Below are 16,566 nucleotides of genomic sequence, written 5' to 3' on the forward strand. Positions count from 1 at the left end.
TTTAAAATAGTCATTATATTTGAAGGCCGGAATTGCACAACCCGCACAGCCTCTGTCTTCTTTGGAAGTAAGGTTATAGTTCCAAAATTCAGCTTAAAAAGATGAAGCTGGCCCAAGAATAAATCATTGAACAGAGGCAAGGGATCTCCTTTAATAATAAATCGTTGAACAGAAGCATTTAGATGATCACTTGATTTTGTCTGCTTTATGTCCAATTCTGACTGAGTCCTTGCCATCTGACTTACTTATTGCTTCATAATAGCTCAAGATCTCGATCCATTTCTCCAGATATTAATATGAAGTTCCTCCTCTTGACATGGTGGTCTATCATGTCATCATGAATATTTCATGGCATATCACCATTCGCTTTGTACCTATTGCTTTGTGTCCAATTCTGACTGAGTCCATGCCATCTGACTTATTGCTTCATGATAGCTCAAGTTCTCGATCCATTTCCCCAGATATTAATACCAATTTCCTACTCTCGACCTGCTGGTCTATCATGTCATCATGAATATTTCATGGCATATCACCATTCGCTTTGTACCAATTTGATTACATGTAGGCATGGAAGACATTGGGAAGTTTATAGTGACATGACTTGCCATTCAAACCATGCATTGCTCACGAGCTCTTGGAAAGAGACCCAATACACACGGGAGGAACAGCTGAGAGCCATGACATCCTGCGGGTCTCTCAAAGATCAGTTCAATGCAAGAAATATTTCATGAAGTGCCATAAATGCCAGTGTGTCGGGAGCAACGGGTGACAATCCAACGATTCGTTGGGTCGGCAGTAGTTGATCTAGAGGCTAAAGACAACTTAGGTTTCCCCTGTGCTAACCCTGACAACCAAATCAAGATGGGACGAGCCATGTGACTATTCCTTCTCTATGTGATAGAGCCACTGAGTCAGACGCTACCCTCAAGTACACACAATACAAAATGCAGAATAAACTCAAATTAAATTGAGAAGTTGATGTGTGCGCCCGCTCGCTTCTTGGTCTTTCCCTCTCATTTTGTCGTCAAGTGGTTTTTCTTAGACTCATCAAGAATTCATTTCGTTTGTCTAGAATCCATTAGGAAGCGTGCAATCACACAAAATCCAGGATTGCGTGCTGGTAGGCCAAACACGTTGGATCCAACTCTCCGCCATGGCGAGTTGGGCCAGCCCAGTTACTGGTTTTGTCCGTGGTTCACTTTTGTTTTCTACTACTGGTTCGCTTGTCGTTTTTATGGTCTATGGTTTTGTGTTTTGCTTTACTGTTTTTTCCTTATATATTTGAAGTCCTAAAAAAGTTCAAACAACCCCATATTTTAAACAAACCCAGCTGGAAAATAGAACAAACAAACAAAAACTGCTCAATAGAACATGCCACGTATTGCCAGAGTGGGGGCAGCCCATTAACCATGTACTTATTGGAGGTCACACACCCCACCCATGTCGGAAAGGCTATATCACGTAGATAGCAAGTGTTTCTTTGCTCTCGCCAGGAGCATTTTCACCCCTGTTGGGCCGGCTCATTTTATTTTATTTTATCTTTAATTTTTAATTCTCTTTTATTTTTCTCGTGGGGCCGACTATTTCCGAGCGAGAAGATTGCTCGTGGTAGTTTTACTCGTTTCGTCGATATTTTTTATTTCTTTTTAATTTTTAATTCTCTTTTATTTTTCTCTAATTCTTCACCTATTTTTTGCCAGCCTTATATTTTTATTCGTTTTTTGCTTTTTTTGTTTCTTTTTTTGGTTTTCACTGGGTTTTCTTTTATTTTCTTTCTCTTTCTCGGTTTTCATGTTTTTTTTTGCTTTTCCATTTTGGATTTGTTTCTTCATGTTTCTTCTGTTTCTTACTTTGTTTCATCGGCTTTATTCTTCTTTGTTTCTTTCTCGGGTTTTGAATACAAGGTCAACATTTTCATACAAGTTTTAAACATTTTTCAAATAGTTGATTACAAATTTTCAAATATAAGATTAGTAGTTTTTGAATGAATATCAACACATTTTCTCTACATATTTTTAACATTTCAAATGCATGATGTATATTTTTGAAGTAAAATATTATTTTTATGCATGTTGAATAATGTTTTTCAATTTTTTCACCTACAAAATTAATGTTCTTTTAACGCATGTTCAACATTTTTGTTGTGCACATTAACATGTTTCTAATGCTTGATTAACATTTCCAAATGCAATATTTACTGTTTTTTTATATACATGGTCCACATTTTTCCCTACATTTATAATTTTTGCAATGTTTGATCAACATTTTCAAATTCTTGATGAACATTTTTCAAATACAAGTTTGAATTTTTCTGAATAAGTGGTAAACATTTTTCTATACACATTTAACATTTTTTCAAAGGGAAAATTTTGTTTTTCCCACTCTAGATTTGCCAATTTTCCTTATTCCACTCTAGATTTTGACATTTCACTTTTGCCACTCTTAGCTTTTGACAATTATCACGATTGCCATTCTGTGGAAAAAGCAAAATAATTTTATTTCGCTTTTGGCACTCTTAGAATTTGAAAATGTATCACAATTGTCACTCTGAAATTTTGATTTTTCCATGAAATGGCAACTTTGATAATTGTCAAAAGGTAATAGTGGCATATGGAAAATTGGCAAAACCAAGAGTGGCAATTTTTTCCCCTTTTTCAAATGCTTGATTAACATTTTCAAATACTTGGTTAACATGTTTTTCAAATGCTTGATTAACTTTTTGAAATACATGATCAATTGATTTACAAAACATTATATATTTTTTGTGTAATAAGAAACACTTTCTTTATACACATTTAACATTTTTCAAATGCTAGGTTAACATTTTTTTTCGAATGTTTTATGTAAAGTGTTTTTTGTAATGTATTTATTTATAATATTTTGAAGTATAAACAACAGTAAAAAAAATTGAAAACAAAAAAAAGTGAAAAAAGAAAAAAAAAGAAGGTTTGGTCTCCCGCGCTCCAGGGCGGGCCTATTTAAGTACACGCGAGACGCGAGAGCACGCTAGGTCTGGCTATAAGCGAGATATAAGGCTGCCTCATCGATGTTCTCCCGTGGTACTCCTTTGGGCTGGACCAATTGACGATAGACAAACTATAGTTTAGCAATTGTTTATATTTCTCTCAGTAAAATATAATACTTTCTCAGTTCCTTCTCCAGTTTGCTGGTGGTTTTTTCCTTACATGTTTTTGGTTTACCCAATGAGGGGTCATGCGCTCGTGTTTTGCTACTCCTTCCATCTTTTATGTTTTATTATTATTTGAAATTTCTACTTTTTCTTTCTTTTTATTTTATTAATTTTCTTTTTCTTTTTTAAATCATGAATATATTGCGATTTTTTTCTATTTTTATGGAAATTTATGATTTTCAATAAATATGAAAAATTCATGAACATTTCCTGAAAAATCTAGGAGAAATCTGAAGATAATTCTTGAATTTTTTTAAAAATTATGATCATGTTTTCAAATCTGTGAGTCTTAAAATTTGTTACCATTTATAATTTCCAATATCTTCTTTTACTTTTATTAACATTTAAAAAAATCAACAACATTATTTAGATCTCCAAAATATTATTTAAGTTCATGAATATTTTAATATTTCAATATTATTTTAAAAATCCCTCAAACATTTTTTAAATTCACTAACATTTTTTAAAATAGTCATTATATTTGAAGGGTTTGGTTCAACTATTGTTTTGTTAGAAGTAGCAAAAAACATTTTTTGTTAGTTTGAAATGGTGATTACATTTTTTAATGTGAGATTACATTTTTCAAGGTGTTGGTTAAAATAAATGCTTTCGGTGTATCTCGTGGGCTTCGGTAGGTGGTTTTCTTTAGTGCATCTGCTCGAATCCGGTCTTCATTTCTCTCCTTACAAAAGTGACTCACAACTTCCCATGTTGCAATAAGTGGTGCATTGAATGAAGCTACTTCTTGCAATTCATGAGTTTTCTCTTATTCGTAGATTGTTTTATTCAAAACATTCTTATCTTAAACCGTGTGTCAAAACCCCGAGCTGGAAGCACATTTTCCACTTTTCCGAGTGTGTCTCCCGTGGTAGTAAATATATGCCTCCACGAGAAGCAAATTTGTGCCTCTCGCCAAAGCAAAAAAAACAAGTGTTTTTCTCCCTTTTCAAGAGGCACAGTTGTGTCTCTCGGGAAAGCAAACCTGTGCCTCCAAGAGAGGCACAACCGTGCCTCTCGCCGAAGAAAAAAAACACGCTTTATTCCCTGTTCTAGTCTATGCCTCTTGCGGAAGCAAACGTGTGCGTCCACAAGAAACAAATATGTGCCACTTGCAGTAGAAAGAAAGTCTTTTTTTATCTTTTCGAGAGGCATGGTAGTGCCTCCCGCGGAAGCAAATCTATGCCTCCACGAGAAGCAAAACTGTACCTTTTGCGGAAGAAAAAAAAGTGTCTTTTCATGCATTTTTTTTCAAAATTTGATTTTAACAAAAATCTAGGGATGACCAGGCAAATGCAAGAAGCCAAAAAACCCAAAAAAAATCATATAAAACCTAAACACATACGAAAAAAATAAAAAATTAACCCTGAGGGAGCGCCCAATATGTAACACGTGGCAGAGGCTGAGAGCGCGACACAATGTGGTGGGTTGTTGTGTTTGAATAGGATGCATCTCACAATTTATCTTATGTGGCGAATGAGTTTGAAGAGCTAATGGGGCAAGAAAAACACATCAAGATCTGTGCAACACATCCAATGGCAGACAATGCATTCGCTAGGAGGAGCCAAAAATCTGACATTTGCCAGATAGCTTTTCAGTTTCTTTTACCATAACGGACAAGCAATTCATTAACACTGCGTTTCGATGTCTCCATTGAAGTCTGGGAAATTGAAATAATAATCATCTGCCCTCAATATGGATGTTTGGCTTTGGCTGTCAACCGAAATCATATTGGAAACAGTAGGACAATCCCAAGCCGTTTTCCCTCCCATGTAAAGCCTATAGACCAGAATGTAATTTTTATTTCTGCTGTCTTAGTAATATCGGAAGTTTTTTTATTAAATGTAAAGTTCCCTCCCACGATATTCGAAGGGCTACTGCTCCGTTTTCCCCCGAATTACCCATCTCCTGCCGAACTTGCCCCTTCCACCCCCAGCAACCAGGAAAATAAAAGAACGAAACAAGAGAGACAAGAGGAGATCTCGGGGCGACCTAGCTAGCTACTAGGATGACGGTGACCAAATACGGTGGTTGGCGGGGACGCATGTCTGTTCCTCTTCGATCTCTCACGCTCTTCCCCATGCCCATTCAGAATTGCTCCACACCACCTGCATCCCTACGCTCCCGGTCTCCATCTCCTGCGGCGACCACCATCCCTTCCGTAGCGGCGACCACCATCCCATCCCTTCCCCATCCGCATGTGCTGCATCCATCCTCCTTCTGTTTTATACCATCTTATCTCGTCCCCATCCCGATGTCCGGCGGCTGCATTACAACTTACAGAAGGAAACTCACCGTCCGTTTGCAAAGTCAGTTCCTCATGAAAGGGATCCACTTCCATGGGCCTAATGCTAGTATTACCACCATGCAGTTCTTGACTTGATTTCTCACCAAATACATGTTGCTCTGAACTCAAAGGAGTATGTCTAATATGTACTTTTGCAGTACGGAACAATGTTATTTACTCCCTCTGGAAAGAAATATAAGATCGTTTAGATACGATCTTATATTTCTTCACAGAAGGAGTACTTGACTCCATTTCACACACAACACAAATATAAGGAACATCTAATATACGTTCTCTTTGCCTCGTAAGGTTGTGTCCAGATGCTGACGAGACTGGCAAATGGTTAGAGAAGTGCAATTACATGAAGCCCAGTTCTCGCCAGAAGCTCTATCTGTTTCAGGTATGTTGCTTGGTAAAAGACTGTTTGTTTGGTTGAACAATGATGGTACTTGTTGTGGTTTTCAGTGCCGTGTGGGCTGCTTGCTATTTTCTTCTTTCTCTCTCTCTCTCTCTCTCTCTGCGGCTGAGGGACTACAAAGACTGTGATATTCTACTTATCCTATGAAAATGAAATTTGAGGCAGGAGCACCTTAATTCCAAGGAAAAAACACAGCACCTGTTGATATGACTGGGGCTTCTATGCCCTTGATGAGATGTGATCTTATTTATACCTAGAGTTCAACATGCTGGCTAGCAGCGTTTCACACTGGAGAACAGTGCCATCCTGGAATGCATAATAAATATTTTAATTGGTGTTCTATCATTCCCCGGAAGCTTCCAACACCCAAAGCACAAGTATGTACTGTTTGTTATTGTTTGGAAATTTGTGCTATGTTATAGTAAGAGAATGCTCTTCTTTTTGTGTGACCATTTGTGTTGTTGTAATTTATTTCTAGAATATAATTATTTTTAACCACTATAGTCACATGTTAGCAAATTTCATTTTTGAGTCATGTAGAACAAGGTATTATCTTCTTGGTAATGTAGCTATGCAATTCCAAAGTTTGTCATCCAAAACAGGATTTGGTATTGAAACTTCAGAGCCATTTCAAGGGCCAATTCATTGAACAACCAAAGAGGCGAATGAGTATTCATGCCATTTCAGTTTCCTCACTGAATTGGAATCCAGTCCAATTCAATAAGGAGCTCTCCATACGGACATCCAAACAAAGCGTAACTTGGTCCAACACGAAGGCTCGCTATGTAAGTCACGAGTTAAGGGTGTATGAACATAAGATGTCGCCATGTCATGTAGGGCTATCAGATAATTCGAGCATGCCTTACTGCCCTGCTTTTCCTTTCGAAGGGAATTCTGTGTTGTACTCACCTTGCTTGAGCCACCTTATATTAGAGAATTGATCCCAAAGCATTTTCTCTATATGCATAAGTTTGTTCATCTCACATCTTTTTTTATGGTGGTCATCTAACATCTGAGAAGGGACATGCTGCAGGGGAGCAACAGATTGAGGAAGAGCAAATGGGCAAGGAAGCCCACTAACAGAGGATGAATCAGAAATCGGCCTACTAATGCTGCTGCGTGTTTCTAAAAAAAAAATTTAACGCTGCTGCGCTGTCGTTAACGCGCGTGTGTGGCTGGATGCCGGCAGCGATATTTCCAAAGTTCTTTGTGAAACTACAATTGAATCTCATATTTCGTTGGATGCAATGCTGAGAGATAGTGATTCACGCGGTGCTCTTCTCTTGGTATTTCCTGCCTATGTGCATTCGTTGTTGCAGGTTCCTCTTAACGTTGTACTTAATTGTTCAAAGAGCACAAACCATAATTCCAAATATTTAAGGCTAGTACCATCTAAACTTATTTCCATTTGCTGTGTTGTGATAGGTTCTGCAGAGAGAATCGCAGTGCAGCGCAGAAGAGGTTGGGTCGCTTTACAAACTCAGATTCAGATTTGGTATTAATACAGTATTTTTCTTGCAATGGGGAAATATATCTGGAATTCACTCCTCCATCATGACTCTCAGTTCCGAGAAGATAATAGCCACAGTGTGAGATGGGTCTGAAACTTTGAATACATTGGATGCGATGTGCAAAACGGTTGCATCCTTGCCCCTGGCAGCCAAACAAGCATCATCACTGGTGACTGCGTTGGGCATGTCATGCATATTTTCTCGGAGCAAGAAACTGATCTCACCTTTTGTGTACTTTTCATTTTTGTCTGTTCCAGCCGAATTACCAGAGCGAATTTTCACTCCTGGAATGGATTAGGCGACGCGTACCTAACACGAACTAATGAATAAGAGGTAGTCTTCATGTATATATAAGATGTGAATTGCCTGACACGAATCTTCTACCGAGTGTTTGAGTGATGGTCGAAACGAGGCTTTATGTTAACACGATGTACCAAATGAGGCTATATGTAAAGCTGGACATGTTACGGAAAGTTACAAGTAGCACCATCTATTTTTGTTGTTATTGTGCATGGCAGTAACTTCAGCAGTAAAATTGAGTCCAAGTCAGCAAATTTGCTTATGTGGCAATGAGTTAATGAGGAGAGATGTAGTTTCAGTAACTTAAATAGTTACCGTAACATCATATGTCCCAATGCAGTATGAGCCAATAACCTAATAAATGAAGCTCTGCATGACACCACACTTATGTTACTATCCACTATGAATGTAGTAACATAGTCTAGGGATATGTGTATGTTACTCTCCACTGTGGCTAGTCTGATAGAAAACTGCTCCTCTCCTTACAGCTAGGTAAATGACTAGAAACGGCCGGCCCAACCTTATCCACCCCTTACCATCTCCTGACCATCCACCTACTCGTGCCCATCTCCCACCTTCCCTTCCACCCCCATGCCGCATGCACCCCGCCCCTCCCTGCTGCGCCACCTCCCTTCCTTATGCAGTAACCACCCCGTAGCTTCCGCTATTCCCCGCTGTGATCCCTCAACACACCTTGCTAACGAGCGTCGTCGTGCATCGATGTTGTAACCCTCACGCCGATGAGCTGCAGTCTCAAGCACCGTAAGCGGTGATTCTGGAATGCTATAACCGACGCCCTGCAATGCTGGAAGCGACGTGTGGTGATGCTACATCCGGTGCACAATGATGCTGCAAACCGGCGGGCGAATGAGTGTCGATGCTTCAACCGAACATGGGATAAGACGTCAACTGGCAGTGAAACACTAGTAGAAAAACAAGGCTTTCGTTCAGGCTAGATAAGCCCATTAGTCCCGGTTCAGTTATGAACCGGGACCCATGGGGGCATTGGTCCCAGTTCATGTGGCCAGGGGGCCTGTCGGGCCTCATGGGGGCATTGGTCCCGGTTCGTCTGGCCCCTTTGGTCCCAGTTGGTGGGACAAACCTGGACCAATGGTCCTCGCTCCTGGCCCACCGCCATTGGTCCCGGTTGGTGGCTTGAACCGGTACCAAAGGGTGTCCTTTAGTCTCGGTTCAAGCCACGAACCGGGACCAATAATGTGCCTATATATACCCCCTCGCCGGTGAGCAGAGCACTCCACACTGCTCTGTTTTTTCTGGCCGGCGAGGGGAGGGTTTTATGGGGCTCTAGCTCACCTCCTATGGACATGAGGTGTTCGATGGAATGCCCGAGCCACACTACTTAAGCTTTCTCCTCTCCAAGATCGACCTTCAAACTCCATTTTCCTCAATATTTGTCTAGGTTTAGCGGTCTGTCACGTCTTGTCCCCGTCTTCACCGTCGTTGATCGCTCGCGCCGATTTCGTCGCCGGCACCACCATGGTGAGCCTCTTGTTCTTATCTTCTTTCAGAAAGGAAAAAAATCTTACTTGTATATTTAGATAGATACTTGTATAATTTTCTTTCTTTTATTATTGCTTCTTATTATATAGTGCAATGGTTTTGGTATCCGACCCCATCGGCCCTCGTCTTGTCTATGATTCGGATGTGGTATACATTATCTTTTATAACTATTTGGTTCATTTATTGTTTATGACAATTATGCCGACCAACTTGACATAGATTTTATTTATCTAGGAGGTATGTGAACCAGAAATTCCAACCGAACCTATTGTCCAGAGGTTAAATTTAGTTGAAGAAGAAAACAATTTCATGAAGGAAAAAATAAAAAAATTGAGGAGGAGAAGATGATATTGGAGTTGCATGTTGTGGATGTCGTCGATGATCACAAGATCAAGATGTATGCAATGCGCTTGAAGATTAGAAAGATTAGAAAATATGCCATTCATACCGAGGCTTGGTATCATTATGCCATTGGATCAATTGTTACCTTGGTTGCGATTATGATTGCATTTGTTTTTGCATTGAAATATTTTACATAGTTTTCATGTATGGTTTAATTAATTAGATGTTCTCGAGAGCTATATGTTGTTCAAGGAGAACTATGTATGCACTTTGGTTTTAATATGATGACGATGTTCTATTAAGTTGGTCACTTAATCATCTATTCATGATGTTCTGTAATGGTTTTTGACACACTTAATTATATATAATGCATGCAGATGAACCGACAATGGATGTACGGTGACAGACACGCCTCGGAGTACAATAAGGGCGTGCATGATTTTCTCGAAGTGGCTGAGGCAAACAAGCAGAATGGTTTTATGTGTTGTCCATGCCCTATATGTGGGAATACGAAGTCTTTCTCTGACTCGAAAATCATTCACACCCACCTACTCTATAAGGGTTTCATGCCACACTATAATGTTTGGACCAAGCACGGAGAAATAGGTGTTGTGATGGAAGACAACAAAGAAGAAGAGGACGATGACAACTATGTGCCCCCTGAATACGGTGATGCTACAACGGGGGAAGCTGTTGAAGATCAAGAGGAACCAGAGGATGTGCCCGATGATGATCTCCACCGGGTCATTGTTGATTCAAGGAGACAGTGCGAAAGTGAAAAGGAGATGCTGAAGTTCGATCACATGCTAGAGGATCACAAAAAAGGTTTTTACCCCAATTGCGAAGATGGCAACACAAAGCTCGGGACCGTACTAGAATTGCTGCAGTGGAAGGCAGATAATGGTGTGCCTGACAAAGGATTTGAGAAGCTATTGGAAATATTAAAGAAGAAGCTTCCAAAGGATAACGAATTGCCCGACAGTACGTATGTAGCAAAGAAGGTTGTATGCCCTCTAGGATTGGAGGTGCAGAAGATACATGCATGCCCTAATTACTGCATCCTCTACCGCGGTGTGTACGAGGATTTGAACGCATGCCCGTTATGTGGTGCATTGCGATATAAGATCAGATGAGATGATGCAGGTGATGTCGACGGCGAGCGCCCCAGGAAGAGGGTTCCTGCCAAGGTGATGTGGTATGCTCCTATAATACCACGGTTGAAATGCCTGTTTAGAAACAAAGAACATGCCAAGTTGATGCGACGGCACAGAGAGGACCATAAGAAAGACGGGAAGTTGAGAGCACCCGCTGATGGGTCGTAGTGGAGAAAAATCGAGAGGAAGTACTGGGAGGAGTTTGCAGGTGACGCAAGGAATGTATGGTTTGTTTTGAGCGCGGATGGCATTAATCCTTTTTGGGAGCCGAGCAGCAATCACAACACCTGGCCCGTGACTCTATGTATCTATAACCTTCCTCCTTGGTTGTACATGAAGCGGAAGTTGATTATGATGCCAGTTCTCATCCAAGATCCTAAGCAACCCGGTAACGACATTGATGTATACCTAAGGCCATTATTTGAAGAACTTTTATAGATGTGCATTGGAAACGGTGTACGTGTGTGTGATGAGCACAAACAGGAGAATTTGACCTGCATGTGTTTTTGTTTGTCACCATCAATGATTGGCCTGCTCTCAGTAACCTTTCAGGACAGACAAACAAGGGATATCACACAGGCACGCACTGTTTAGATGACACCGAAAGTATATACCTGGACAAATGCAGGAAGAATGTGTACCTGGGGCATTGTCGATTCCTTCCGACCAATCATCAATGTAGAAAGAAAGACAAGCATTTCAAAGGCGAGGCAGATCACTGGAAGAAGCCCGCCATGCGTACCGGTGATCACACTAGTAGAAAAACCCCCATTCGTCCCGGTTCGTGAGGGCCATTTGTCCCGGTTCACGAACCGGGACTAAAGGGTCATTACTAAAGCCCTGTCCCTTTAGTCCCGGTTCGCCCATGAACCGGGACAGATGGGGGCCCCACGTGGACGCTGCCGCTTGCCCAGGCAGGGGGGCCTTTTATCCTGGTTGGTGCCACTAACCGGGACCAAAAGGCTTCAACGCGTCAGCATTTCAGGGGCTGGGTTTTTTTTCTGAAAGGGGAGGGGGGGTTTGGGGGGGGGGGTTGTAGGGTTAATTTAGGGGTTTCATATATTGTGTTAGCTAGCTAATAGAGAGAAGTGTCCTATCTTATCTCCGTGCTTGGTCAACGTACGTATAGAGAGGACTAGACACGCTAGCTAGCTAGTAAGCAAATGAAGGAAACTATTAAGTACAGAAGATCGTCATGAACATATACAGAAGTGATTGACCTCTCCTTCTCCGAGAGATTGGTCGAACAACAATTTTCGTATATCTATCTGACACTACTGGCTACATATATATATATATATATATATAATGTGTAAGATCTCTTACAATACCCTAACATATGAACTTAACTTCCACATGCATGGTATTCTCTGACTTTATTGATGACGTGGTCAAGAAAGAATCCAGCCAATTCCTCTTGAATTGCTCGCATGCGATCTTGTGATAGGAGTTCATTCTGCATCTGTCACATCTAATTTGAATAAGGGGGTCAATACATATATATGAATGAAACTCAACAGAAATGATGGTAATAAAATAAACTTGTGAATATTTTTGCTTACGCACTTCATATTGTCTTTTAGAGTAGCCTCACCTATTCTTAGTCGTCGCGTTGTAGATGAACTCGTAAACGTAGTATCCACAGTAATTATTCCCGGCTTCCTGCCACAAGCACTTTACGAGAAATAGAGGTCAATTAAACTGATAATGAAGCATTATAAATGGGCATTGATGAAAGTAGCTAGAATCAAACAGGAGATGCGCGGAACTATCTAGCTAGTAGTACTTACTTTCGTGTATTTCCATCGCAGTTCCCGTGGCAGTCCCGACACTTGTGCGGTAAATACTTTCCAAACCTTGCAAGACAAATAAAACAATTACTTGATACCATGAAATGAACAAAGTTGGCGATATGGTGCGATAATGATCGATTCAACTTACTTCTCTAGCATTTTGGACATGTCTGCGTAGTCCTCGGGATCTTTTCATCTCGAGTCTAAGACGTTTACTAGTCCCTGCTCAAGCTTAATCTCTAGGAGAATATAGTGGAACCTGCGCACGCATGCATAACTCATCAATTACATTAATTACTATAACCTCAAGTAATAATTAAGGGAAACCGAATACGCACAAGACAGTAACACTCACTTGAAGTTGTAAGGAAAGAGTATTGTATCTTTGTTTTGATTTATTACCAACGATCGTAGCAAGTTCTCCTCGATTTCTTTGGGATGTAATGTAACCGTAAATTGATCTATGATATTTGTGTTAATGAACCCAATATCATACATTTCAGCTTTTCTACATTCGACGATCTTCAATCTGCATAATATAGTGAAGATAATTATATATACATGCAACAAAAGAGCTGAGCTATATATAGAGACTTAATGACAGAAGTAGTACTTACAGACAGTAGCAAGTGGCCGTTAATTTATCGAGGGCCTTTTGATTGAAAAACTGGAAGAATTCCTCAAATGGAACAGACAACTGCTCAATTCCAACGAGATCGTGCTGATCATCTTTAACTTTCAGCATCAAAGTATTGATTTTTTTCTCCCCTGCAAACTTTCTACAGGTTTCCATGTACCAATCGTGGAATCTTCGCATCATCATTGTTAGAGTAGTTCCATCTTTGATGAGAGGCTTCCCGTACTCGTATTTGAATTTGTCCACCTCAAATATCAAAATGTGCATCGTCGTGCATGTAATCTGCAGGATTGGTACCGTGCAAGATCCCCGGATGATTAGCGATTATATGGTAGACACCTTGAGCGGGGGGCACGATTGGTTCGCTTGTTCGCCTAGCTGGGTATTTTTTTCCCACTTCTTCGTTCTTGTAACCTTTTGTCACTTCAAGTACTTCCTGACCGCTTTGCTTCCTCATATGTCTTTTCAGTAATGCGCTCATAGTTGGTTTGCGGCGGAGACGGTGGTTGTCGCTGTAGGGTATCCAAAGTGTGCTTCGCTTTCACCGGATCCATCTTCTCCTCCGGAGGTGGATGTCTCTTATCTCTTTCCATTTCGAAGTAGTCCTTCACTTGGGCTTGACAGATCTCCTCGTTTTCCTATTCGGTCATATCGTATGATAACTTCTCTAGAGTCTTGAGAGATAGACCAAATTTGTATTGCCTCCTGCCTCTGGTTGTACTGCTAGACACCGGAGCAGGCTGAGCGGCTGCGGCTATCTTCTTTCGTTGCTTATGAGGTGGAGAAGGACTACGACGCGCCGAAGCAGCCGGAGCGGCGTCGGGTCTCTTCCACCCTTGCTGACGAGGCAAAGAAGGAGGAGGCTGGCTGGTCGGGCGCGCCGGCGTTGGCGGAGAAGGAGGCGGAGTGCCGCCACGCGCCAGAGAAGGAGGCGGAGTGCCCTGATCACTCGCCGAAGGAGCAGGCATAGGAGGAGGCAAAGTGTCCTGACTCGCTAGAGGAGGAGGAGGAGGCGGAGGCGTCTAGTTCGGAAGGTTGATGAGCTCCTTCCACCATAGGCATGGAGTCTTCAGAGCAGAACCCAGCCTAGTCTCCCCTTCACCGATAGGGTAGTCAAGCACGAGCTCCTCAAATCCCTCCATTTATTCGTCCACCATCACCCTAGCATATCCTTCTAGAATTGGACGGCAGTGAAAAGTTGCGCCGGGTTCAGTAGGTCAAACAGAGCCGACAGCCGCCTTGACTTTGTAGTTCTACCATTGCATCATAAGGTGGCAATGTTGAGACTCCGTGATAGCATCCACTTTGTACCTCTGCTCCACTTTCCTCCTCATCTCTTGGGATTTGTAACCACCTACGTCCGGAAACACAACCTTCCACGGAACAGAGCCTGGCGTGCCTCGTGTATGTCCAGGGTGTTCAAGATTCCCGAGGGCCATTGTGAGCTCGTCCTTCTCTCTATCTGGAACGAACCTCCCTTCCTGCGCTGTGGAGATATAGTCCTGAAGCTTCGTGACGGGTATTCGCAGTTGCTCTCTCGTCCAAACGCACTTCTCTGTTACAGGGTCCAAGGTTCCTCCAATCCCGAAGAACCAAGTCCTTGGATGGTCTTGTCAGTTCAATGTCTCTGGTTCGACCCCTTTATCAAGCAGGTCTTTCTCAGCCTTGGCCCACAACGGCGGGGCTTTAAGGTAGCCACCTGACCCCGTGCGATGGTGATGCTCCTTCTTCGCAACATTTATCTTGTTTGTCACTGACATCTTCTTACTCCTCTCCGATGTCTTGTTGGCCACAAATGCGTCCCATTGATCTCTGAGCTTCTCATACCGGCCGATGAATTCTGGTGTCTTTTTTTGGTCGACAAATTTTGCTTTCAGCTCATTCTTCCACCTCCTGAATAGATCTGCCATCTTCTTGAGAGCACAGGACTTGATCAATGGCTCTATAACTGGATTCTCCAGATCCTCCTCTTCTGGTAGGGTGAAATTTACCTTCAGCGCATTCCAAAGATCCTCTTTATGTGTATCTTCGACAAAAAAAACTTGAAGCTCTTCCTTCTTAGGCTGATTCCATAGCTCGATGTTTATCGGGATAATGTCCCTAACAAGAACCTGCATTGAGCAGTAAATGCGTCCTTGGTCCAGAGGGGTTCAATCAGTTGGCCATCGCGCGTGATTGCTGTGATCGTGAACCTTTCATCCAAGCACAACTTTTTCTTCGGGCCTCGTCTCTTTACCAAAGTTGTGCTCGATCCGGAGGGCTAGAGAAAAGAAGAAAGACGAGAGTTAATATGTGTAGATACCAAAACAATGAATATATTAATTAGCTAGTCAGCATAGGCTTAATTAATATATATACCTGGCCGGACTCTGTTTGGTCACCAAAGCCGTCATCACGATCTCCTTCTTGCACCGGCATTTGGTCACCGGAGCCATCCATCATAATCATGTCCTTCCTGCTCCGTTGTTCGATAACCATAGCCTGCTTCACCCTCTCCTTCCAGACCATCGGTTTCGTTGAGATACAACATGACATCACCTCCGCCTGCGATTATGTCCCTGAACACCCGTTCTGCTTCCTCGTCTCGGCCGTGCTCCATAGTTTCTGCAAATATTACAACATGTCAATTATTATACAAACATAATAGATGGATATATTAGTCGCAAACGTAGACCTAGCTATAGCTAATCTCAACAAGGAATTATATTAATTAGAGGCCTTGACGCTTCTCTAGGGTTTGGGGTGGCCTCGGCAACGCTTCAAGGGTTTGGGGTGACCTCGACGACAACGCTCTTTTAACTTGGTAAATTTGGGTGGCCTCGACAACACTTCTAGGGTCTAGTGTCAAATGATTCAAAAAAACTATGTCTTCATCATGACACTACTAGGGAAAACCTTATACACAACATCTTAGGAGTAGCGCTGGACAAAAATAGGCGCTACTGCTACTTAGTAGTAGCGTTTTTAAATAAACTGTGCTACTGCTACTACTTTAGCAGTAGCGCGTGCTAGGAAAATGTGTTGGTGCTATGTTTGTACTGGGCGGGGATGGCTAGCCCCACTTAGCAGTAGCGTGTATCTCTAGCCCGCGCTACTGCTACATCCCAAAGCAGTAGCGCGTGGTGGGAAAACATGCTACTTCTTACTTACTTCATCCTACACCCGCCCGACCGTCTCACTCACTCTCCCTCTCACTCTGACTCTCGCCTGCGCCGGTTCCGTCGTCCGCTACCTTCGCGCTGCTCCTCTCCATCGAGGTACTCCCTCCGTCCCGCCTCCTCCCTCCTCGCTCCTCCCCTCCCTTCGGCCGCCCTCCTTCCACCGCCCCTCCCTCATCCTCCTCCGTCCGCCCCCTCCATCCTCCTCCTTCCGCTGCCCCCTCGCCCTCCTCCCCCGCACCTCCCTCCTCCTCCTCC

This window comes from Triticum dicoccoides, chromosome 4A (assembly GCF_002162155.2).
Source record: "Triticum dicoccoides isolate Atlit2015 ecotype Zavitan chromosome 4A, WEW_v2.0, whole genome shotgun sequence".
In the NCBI taxonomy this organism is placed as follows: domain Eukaryota; kingdom Viridiplantae; phylum Streptophyta; class Magnoliopsida; order Poales; family Poaceae; genus Triticum; species Triticum dicoccoides.